Source organism: Rhipicephalus microplus, unplaced genomic scaffold (assembly GCF_043290135.1).
Source record: "Rhipicephalus microplus isolate Deutch F79 unplaced genomic scaffold, USDA_Rmic scaffold_223, whole genome shotgun sequence".
NCBI lineage: Eukaryota > Metazoa > Arthropoda > Arachnida > Ixodida > Ixodidae > Rhipicephalus > Rhipicephalus microplus.
The window spans coordinates 145,001-155,000 of NW_027464794.1; the positions used below are offsets into that span (position 1 = coordinate 145,001).

Here is a 10,000-nt window from a genome sequence, read left to right on the forward strand (position 1 = left end):
TTTCCCGGTGGTGCCGCACCCGGGCTCGCCCCGGCTGACGCAGTTTTCGCGCCGCCCCGGCTGACGCGGTTTCGTGCCGCCCCGGCAGACGCGGTTTTCGCGCCGCCCCGGCTGACGCGGTTTTTGCCGCCCCGGCTGACGCAGTTCGGACTTAGCACTTTTCGGCTGTGCCTGGCTGGCGGCCCACTCACTCGATCGCCATGTCTGTTTGCCACAGTTTTCCCGGTGGTGCCGCACCCGGGCTCGCCCCGGCTGACGCAGTTTTCGCGCCGCCCCGGCTGACGCGGTTTCGTGCCGCCCCGGCAGACGCGGTTTTCGCGCCGCCCCGGCTGACGCGGTTTCGTGCCGCCCCGGCAGACGCGGTTTTTTGCCGCCCCAGCTGACGCAGTTCGGACTTAGCACTTTTTGGCTGAGCCTTGCTGGCGGCCCACTCACTCGATCGCCATGTCTGTTTGCCACAGTTTTCCCGGTGGTGCCGCACCCGGGCTCGCCCCGGCAGACGCGTTTTTTTTTTCTTTCGCCCCGGCTGACGCAGTTTTCGCGCCGCCCCGGCAGACGCGGTTTTCGCGCCGCCCCGGCAGACGCGGTTTTTTGCGCCGCCCCGGCTGACGCGGTTTTTTGCCGCCCCGGCTGACGCAGTTCGGACTTGGCACTTTTTGGCTGAGCCTGGCTGGCGGCCCACTCACTCGATCGCCATGTCTGTTTGCCACAGTTTTCCCGGTGGTGCCGCACCCGGGCTCGCCCCGGCTGACGCAGTTTTCGCGCCGCCCCGGCTGACGCGGTTTCGTGCCGCCCCGGCAGACGCGGTTTTTTGCGCCGCCCCGGCTGACGCGGTTTTTTGCCGCCCCGGCTGACACGGTTCGGACTTTGCACTTTTCGGCTGTGCCTGGCTGGCGGCCCACTCACTCGATCGCCATGTCTGTTTGCCACAGTTTTCCCGGTGGTGCCGCACCCGGGCTCGCCCCGGCAGACGCGTTTTTTTTTTTTTTTCTTTCGCCCCGGCTGACGCAGTTTTCGCGCCGCCCCGGCTGACGCGGTTTCGTGCCGCCCCGGCAGACGCGGTTTTTTGCGCCGCCCCGGCTGACGTGGTTTTTGCCGCCCCGGCTGACGCAGTTCGGACTTTGCACTTTTTGGCTGAGCCTGGCTGGCGGCCCACTCACTCGATCGCCATGTCTGTTTGCCACAGTTTTCCCGGTGGTGCCGCACCCGGGCTCGCCCCGGCAGACGCGTTTTTTTTTTTTCCTTCGCCCCGGCAGACGTGGTTCCCCCCCCCCCCTCCGTCTTTCTTTTTGTTTTTTTTTTTCGCCGCGGCTGAAGTGGATTTTTCGGTGCCTCGACGCCCCGGTAGTCGCGGTTTTTCCGTTTCCGCACGGCCCCGGCTGACGCTGCTCGGTCACAGTCGCCTTTTGTGGTGATTGCAGACTTCTTGAGCGCGGGTGTTTTTTTTTTTGTTGTTGTTGTTGTTTTATTACGCATTCGCTCCAGCAGACGCTGTTTAGACTTTTTGTTTCCTCTTTTATCCTGCGACGAGGTGACGAGGTTTATTCGGTGCCCCGCCGCCCCGGCTGAAGTGATTTTTCCTGTCCCGTGCCGCCCCGGCTGACGCGGTTGGGACTTCGCGTTTGTTCGGCCGCCACGGGTTTTGGCGCACTCGCTCGGTTGCTTGTTGTTGCCACTTGTTGCGAACCCAGGTTTCTTGAGCGAGCGCGGGCGTTTTTTCTTCCTTTCTTTCTTTGTTCTATGTGTTAGCGAATCGGCCTTTAATATCACACGAGGACTCACAACCAACAATTTTCAGTTTGAAGTGTAAAAAATCTGCAGGTGTTGACGTAACTGACTTGCCCCGTACCCTTGAGTACATCCATGAAGTTCTCGTAGTACTACTAAATCGCATTATTCCAAGTGGAGAAATTCCCATAAACTTGCAAACCTCTACACGAAAATCGGTGCGCGTGATAAAGTTGAAAATTATCGTCCGATATCAAATGTGCCTTCTATAACACAAATTCTAGGAAAAAAAAAAAAAAACACTTGTTCGCCGTTTTCTGCGCCGTGACTGGCAGCACTCCGGCGAAGCGAAACGGGGTCGATTCGAGCACGATATCGGCGTCTTTCGACGTGCTCGCCGGCGACCGTCGCACGAGTACGTCGCACGAGCGCGTCTGCCGGGGCGCCGTTTGCGAAGCCGACGCAAAAGTGGGAACCGCCGCTCGGATGATCGCCGCTTTCGGCAGAGTGAGTGTTGGCACTCCGGGGAAGCGAAACAGCGTGAATGCGCCCACGAAATCGGCGTATTTTGAAGTGCCCGCCGGCGACCGTCGCACGAGTACGGTAAACCGCGTCAGCCGGGGCGTAGTTCGGGACGCCGACGAAAAAGTGGGAAGCGCAACTCGGATCTTCGCCGTTTTTGCAGGAGTGAGTGGCGGCCCTCCTGCGAGACCAAGAAGCATCGATTCGTGCACGAATTCGGCGCCTTTCGACGTGATCGCCGGCGACCGTCGCTCGAGTAGGGCAAACCGCGTCTGCCGGGGCGGGCTTCGGGACGCCGATGCGAAAGTGGGAAACGCTGCTCGGATGTTCGCCGTTTTTGGCCGAGTGAGTGCTGGCACACGGGCGAAGCCAAACGGGGCCGATTACGGCACGATATCGGCGTCTTTCGACGTGCCCGCCGGCGACCGTCGCACGAGTACGGTAAACCGCGTCAGCCCGGGCGGAGTTCGGGACGCCGATGCGAAAGTGGAGAACGCCGCTCGGATCTTCGCCGTTTTTGGAGGAGTGAGTGGCGGCACTCCGGAGAAGCCAAGGAGCGCCAATTAGCGCACGATATCGGCGTCTTTCGACGCGCTCGCCGGCGACCGTCGCACGAGTAGGGCAAACCGCGTCTGCCGGGGCGGGGTTTACGACGCCGACGCAAAAGTGGGAACCGCCGCTCGGATGTTGGCCGTTTTTGGCAGAGTGAGTGCTGGCACTCCGGCGACGCGAAAGAGCGCGAATGCGCCCACGAAAGTGGCGTATTTGGACGTGCGTGACGGCGACCGCTGCAGGAGTACGAAAAACCACGTCAGCCGGGGCGAGCGACACACGGCGGTCTGGGTGCTTATCGCTGCTATTATAGGGGCACCCCGGCAGACGCAGAAAAAAAAAAAAAATTTTCGACCTTCTTTTTTGCTGGTCGAGCTCGGGTAACCCAGGTCGCAATGGGAGCCGCGCACGAAAGCGGCGTCGCGAGACGCGTTCGCGGTCGCTAGTCGCACGAGCTCGGCAACCGCGTCAGCCGGCGCGGAGTTCGGGATGCCGACGGCTAAGTGGGTACCGCTGCTCGGATGTTCGCCGTTTTTGGCCGAGTGAGTGCTGGCACTCCGGTGAAGCCAAGGAGCGCCAATTCGTGCACGATATCGGCGTCTTTCGACGTGCCCGCCGGCCACCGCCGCACGAGTACGGCAAACCGCGTCTGCCGGGGCGGGGTTCGCGACGCGTACGCAATAGTGGGAACCGTCGCTCGGATGTTCGTCGTCTTTGGCCGAGCGAGTGCTGGCACTCCGGCGAAGCGAAACGGGGCCGATTCGGGCACGATATCGGCGTATTTCGACGTGCTCGCCGGCGACCGTCGCACGAGTACGGCAAAGCGCGTCTGCCGGGGCGAGGTTTGCGACGCCGACGAAAAAGTGGGAAGCGCCGCTCGGATCTTCGCCGTTTTTGCAGGAGTGAGTGGCGGCCCTCCTGCGAGACCAAGAAGCATCGACTCGCGCACGATATCGGTGTCTTTCGACGTGCCCGCCGGCCACCGCCGCACGAGTACGGCAAACCGCGTATGCCGGGGCGGGGTTGGCGACGCCGACGCAAAAGTGGGAACCGCCACTAGGATGTTCGCCGTTTTTGGCAGAGTGAGTGCTGGCACTCCGGCGAAGCGAAAGAGCGCGAATGCGCCCACGAAAGTGGCGTGTTTGGACGTGCTTGACGACGACCACCGCAGGAAAACGAAAAACCACGTCAGCCGGGGCGAGCGACCCATGGCGGTCTGGGTGCTTATCGCTGCTATTATAGGGGCACCCCGGCAGACGCAAAAAAAAAAAAAAAAATTTTTCGACATTCTTTTTTGCTCGTCGACCTCGGGTGACCCAGGTCGCAGTGGGAGCCGCGCACGAAAGCGGCGTCGCGAGACGGCTTCGCGGTCGCTAGTCGCACGAGCTCGGCAACCGCGTCTGCCGGGGCGGAGTTCGGGACGCCGACGGCTAAGTGGGAACCGCCGCTCGGATGTTCGCCGTTTGTGGCCGAGTGAGTGCTGGCACTCCGGCGAAGCCAAACGGGGCCGATTCCGGCACGATATCGGCGTCTTTCTACGTGCTCGCCGGCGACCGTCGCACGAGTACGGCAAAGTGCGTCTGCCGGGGCGGGGTTTGCGACGCGTACGCAATAGTGAGAACCGTCGCTCGGATGTTCGTCGTCTTTCGCCGAGCCAGTGCTGGCAATCCGGCGAAGCCGAACGGAGCCGATTCGGGCACGATATCGGCGTCTTTCCACGTGCTCGCCGGCGACCGTCGCACGAGTACGGTAAACCGCGTCAGCCGGGGCGGAGTTCGGGACGCCGATGCGAAAGTGGGAAGCGCCGCTCGGATCTTCGCCGTTTTTGGAGGAGTCAGTGGCGGCACTCCGGTGAAGCCAAGGTGCGCCAATTCGCGCACGATATCGGCGTCTTTCGACGTGCCCGCCGGCCACCGTCGCACGAGTACGGCAAACCTCGTCTGCCGGGGCGGGGTTTGCGACGCCGACGCAAAAGTGGGAACCGCCGCTCGGATGTTCGCCGTTTTTGGCAGAGTGAGTGCTGGCACTCCGGCGAAGCGAAAGAGCGCGAATGCGCCCACGAAAGTGGCGTGTTTGGACGTGCTTGACGACGACCACCGCAGGAAAACGAAAAACCACGTCAGCCGGGGCGAGCGACCCATGGCGGTCTGGGTGCTTATCGCTGCTATTATAGGGGCACCCCGGCAGACGCAAAAAAAAAAAAAAATTTTTTTCGACATTCTTTTTTGCTCGTCGACCTCGGGTGACCCAGGTCGCAGTGGGAGCCGCGCACGAAAGCGGCGTCGCGAGACGGCTTCGCGGTCGCTAGTCGCACGAGCTCGGCAACCGCGTCTGCCGGGGCGGAGTTCGGGACGCCGACGGCTAAGTGGGAACCGCCGCTCGGATGTTCGCCGTTTGTGGCCGAGTGAGTGCTGGCACTCCGGCGAAGCCAAACGGGGCCGATTCCGGCACGATATCGGCGTCTTTCTACGTGCTCGCCGGCGACCGTCGCACGAGTACGGCAAAGTGCGTCTGCCGGGGCGGGGTTTGCGACGCGTACGCAATAGTGAGAACCGTCGCTCGGATGTTCGTCGTCTTTCGCCGAGCCAGTGCTGGCACTCCGGCGAAGCCGAACGGAGCCGATTCGGGCACGATATCGGCGTCTTTCCACGTGCTCGCCGGCGACCGTCGCACGAGTACGGTAAACCGCGTCAGCCGGGGCGGAGTTCGGGACGCCGATGCGAAAGTGGGAAGCGCCGCTCGGATCTTCGCCGTTTTTGGAGGAGTCAGTGGCGGCACTCCGGTGAAGCCAAGGTGCGCCAATTCGCGCACGATATCGGCGTCTTTCGACGTGCCCGCCGGCCACCGTCGCACGAGTACGGCAAACCTCGTCTGCCGGGGCGGGGTTTGCGACGCCGACGCAAAAGTGGGAACCGCCGCTCGGATGTTCGCCGTTTTTGGCAGAGTGAGTGCTGGCACTCCGGCGAAGCGAAAGAGCGTGAATGCGCCCACGAAAGTAGCGTATTTGGACGTGCTTGACGGCGACCGCCGCAGGAGTACGAAAAACCACGTCAGCCGGGGCGAGCGACCCACGGCGGTCTGGGTGCTTATCGCTGCTATTATAGGGGCACCCCGGCAGACGCAGAAAGAAAAAAAAAAATGGGGACATGGCGTGCGTCACCGTGCGGCTTCGCAGCGTTGCCGAAGTCGCCGAGCCCTTCGACTGAGCCGAACGGCGGACAGGGAACGTTGGTCGGCCGTTCTAACCTGTCGGTGCCACGCCGAGACGTCGTTAAGGAAAACCGCGTCGTGGGCCTCTACGACGCCGTCGAGTCGTTGTACGTTTGGTGTCCAGCGTGTCGGCGGCGAGTAGCGGACACGTCGTTCACGACTTCGGTCTTTCGCAGTCGACGCGAACTTGCGGAGAGTCGTGGTGCCTCACGTTTTCGGCAGAAACCGCGGCGGAATTTTCCCGTGCGTGCGCGCACGACCTCGGTGCTGTGCCGTCAGCGTAGTGTTGCACAAACTCGTGGCCTACCCAAGGTGCGGTACGTTTGCGGCCGTATCCTCGGTGGGAATTTCGTGAGTAGGGTCGCAAATTCTACGACCTCGGCGGGTTTGAGAGCGACGTAGACTTGTGGCACGCTCAACATGCCACACGTTTCGGGGCACACCCGCGGTGAAATTTTCTCGAGTACGCTCGTATTAGGGCCCAAGGAGGTCTGGGTACTTATCGCTGCTATTATGTGGGGGTTCTCGTGAGCGGCGTACGCGAAAGCGACCGGGTGTCTGATATGCGGCGGGCTTCGGCCTCGTCAAGCGTGTCCTCGGGTCTGCTCCAGGGGAATCCACGGCAGTCGTCTGCAGCCTCATCCGCTTGATGCGTTAGGGGCTGGTTGTCGGACGGTGCCGTTTTACCACGATATCGAGGTGTGTTCCGTGTCGTCCTCGGGCGATTCAGATGCGAAAGCGCCGAAGACGCGGGCGTGACCCGTCGTCTGGCGGCTTTGCAGTCTCGGCTCCGTTGCTAGTTCCGGCCGGTCCACCGACAGTGCAGCGGGCTTGGGCAACCCGCACGGCGCGACCGAGTCGATGCAACGAAAAAGAGCGAGCATGAACGTGCTTCTTGCCGCACGGCTCCCACTCGTCTTTCGGGAAGGTTGTGCCGTAGCGAGCTCGAACGCCGTCATCTCGGAGTGCAAAATAAGCGTGTTGGGGCGCCTGAAGGTGGCCTCCGCCGCACACAGACTGCGTCCGGCCCGCCGAGGGCGAGGACGGACGCGCAGTCGAACGATTACCTGGTTGATCCTGCCAGTAATCATATGCTTGTCTCAAAGATTAAGCCATGCATGTCTAAGTACATGCCGAAATAAGGCGAAACCGCGAATGGCTCATTAAATCAGTTATGGTTCCTTAGATCGTTTCTTCCTACTTGGATAACTGTGGCAATTCTAGAGCTAATACATGCAGTGAGCCTGGAGCCCTTTGGGTAACGGGTGCTTTTATTAGACCAAGATCGATCGGGTTTCGGCCCGTATTGTGTGGTGACTCTGGATAACTTTGTGCTGATCGCATGGCCACGAGCCGGCGACGTTTCTTTCAAGTGTCTGCCTTATCAACTTTCGATGGTAGGTTACTTGCTTACCATGGTTGTTACGGGTAACGGAGAATCAGGGTTCGATTCCGGAGAGGGAGCCTGAGAAACGGCTACCACATCCAAGGAAGGCAGCAGGCGCGCAAATTACCCACTCCCGGCACGGGGAGGTAGTGACGAAAAATAACAATACGGGACTCTTTTGAGGCCCCGTAATTGAAATGAGTACACTCTAAATCCTTTAACGAGGATCAATTGGAGGGCAAGTCTGGTGCCAGCAGCCGCGGTAATTCCAGCTCCAATAGCGTATACTAAAGCTGCTGCGGTTAAAAAGCTCGTAGTTGGATCTCAGTTCCAGACGAGTAGTGCATCTACCCGATGCGACGGCTCGGACTGAACATCATGCCGGTTCTTTCTTGGTGCACTTCATTGTGTGCCTCGAGATGGCCGGTGCTTTTACTTTGAAAAAATTAGAGTGCTCAACGCAGGCGAGTCGCCTGAATAAACTTGCATGGAATAATAGAACAAGACCTCGTTTCTGTTCTGTTGGTTTTTGGAATACGAGGTAATGATTAAGAGGGACGGACGGGGGCATTCGTATTGCGGCGCTAGAGGTGAAATTCTTGGACCGTCGCAAGACGAACTACTGCGAAAGCATTTGCCAAGAATGTTTTCATTGATCAAGAACGAAAGTCAGAGGTTCGAAGGCGATCAGATACCGCCCTAGTTCTGACCATAAACGATGCCAACCAGCGATCCGCCTGAGTTACTCAAATGACTCGGCGGGCAGCTTCCGGGAAACCAAAGTATTTGGGTTCCGGGGGAAGTATGGTTGCAAAGCTGAAACTTAAAGGAATTGACGGAAGGGCACCACCAGGAGTGGAGCCTGCGGCTTAATTTGACTCAACACGGAAAACTTACCCGGCCCGGACACTGGGAGGATTGACAGATTGAGAGCTCTTTCTTGATTCGGTGGATGGTGGTGCATGGCCGTTCTTAGTTGGTGGAGCGATTTGTCTGGTTAATTCCGATAACGAACGAGACTCTAGCCTATTAAATAGGTGCGGGGTTCCCAGCACCTTACAACCTTCTTAGAGGGACAAGCGGCTCCTAGCCGCACGAAACAGAGCAATAACAGGTCTGTGATGCCCTTAGATGTCCGGGGCCGCACGCGCGCTACACTGAAGGAAGCAGCGTGTCTTTATCCCTGTCTGAAAAGACTGGGTAACCCGTGGAACTTCTTTCGTGATTGGGATAGGGGCTTGCAATTGTTCCCCTTGAACGAGGAATTCCCAGTAAGCGCGAGTCATAAGCTCGCGTTGATTACGTCCCTGCCCTTTGTACACACCGCCCGTCGCGCTACTACCGATTGAATGATTTAGTGAGGTCTTCGGACCGATGTCCGGCGCGGCCTTTCGGTTGCGCCGGTCTGTTGGAAAGATGACCAAACTTGATCATTTAGAGGAAGTAAAAGTCGTAACAAGGTTTCCGTAGGTGAACCTGCGGAAGGATCATTAACGGATTGTGAAGGGTGAGCGCCTCAGCTGCGTCTGCGCCCGACACTTTCTGCCGCTGACCCCGTTTGGACGCGGGGTCGGCTTTTCCCCACGGGGCTGCCTGAATGTGGAGCGGCACCCCGTGACAAATTGTTGCGCCCAGCGGACGCCAACACCGCGACCTTGGACGGTCGGCCAGGTGGCGGACGCGGGTACAAACGGCGCAACGCACTCATAGGTCGGCTTTCGACCCGCCACTGCACCGTGGCTCGAAGCGCTCGAAATGCGCGACCCGACCGCTGCGGGACCGCCTAGTACTGTAAACAGGAGCGGCGGAGCGCGAACGGCGAGTCGTGGTTACGTCGGTAGAAGGCGAGGCTGCGCGTTCCCGAAACGCCAGCCGAGTGCCCTCCCGACCGTTCGAGCGTGCAAGAACGAGACCCGACAATCGCGCGGCGACTGCCAAGTACGAGAGGAACGGCACAAGCGTCGGCGGTCGGTCAAGGAACTGGCGATGTGACGGGTCCGCTGTGCACCAGTGCATACCGTCCCGCCGTCCGCGGCAAGCGCCTCCGCGTCCTCGGGTGACGGAGGCTGCCGGTCGGTTCTTGCAGGCGAGGGATCTCGCTGGCACCGGTTCGCGTTGACGCGCGGCCGGTCATGGCACGGCGATGCGACGGCCGAGGTGCGCAGTACTCGATGGAGGAACCGCACGCTCCGATGACCGTCCCGCCCTCCGCGGCGTATGCGTACCGACCGTAATGGTTGCAGCAGCGCCGGCCGGCTTTTGAATTCGCCACACGAAACACGGTGCGAGATCGCGGTTAGGGGAGCGTCGACGTTGCCAGGCGTTTTGCTTGCTGCCGAGGGAAAGGCGGCACGGCCACGTCGCGCTCGTCGCGATTAGCGGGTCTGCGCGCTTTGGGAAGGTGCCGCAACGACTTGCCGAAAGAGGAAGCACGGAAGAACGAGGGACTTGGACGTCCCGACAATTGAACGCACTTGCGGCCAGGCCCTTGCTGGCTTCGTTCTTCCGCCTCGAGTAGGCTCGTACGCGGCTCCGGCGCCGAAAGTGGTCCTTGGCACCGACTTCGGTGGACGTGGGAAGTGCCGCGCAAGTACGGCGCGC

At 60.4% G+C, this 10,000-nt stretch overlaps 1 non-coding gene across 1 annotated transcript; it reads left to right on the top strand.

The window, feature by feature from the left end:
• The first annotated feature begins 7,076 nt into the window (after positions 1 to 7,076).
• LOC142792488 (small subunit ribosomal RNA) lies at positions 7,077 to 8,892 on the top strand. Its single transcript, XR_012890963.1, has one exon. It is a non-coding gene; the product is annotated as a small subunit ribosomal RNA (ribosomal RNA).
• The last annotated feature ends 1,108 nt before the right edge of the window (positions 8,893 to 10,000 follow it).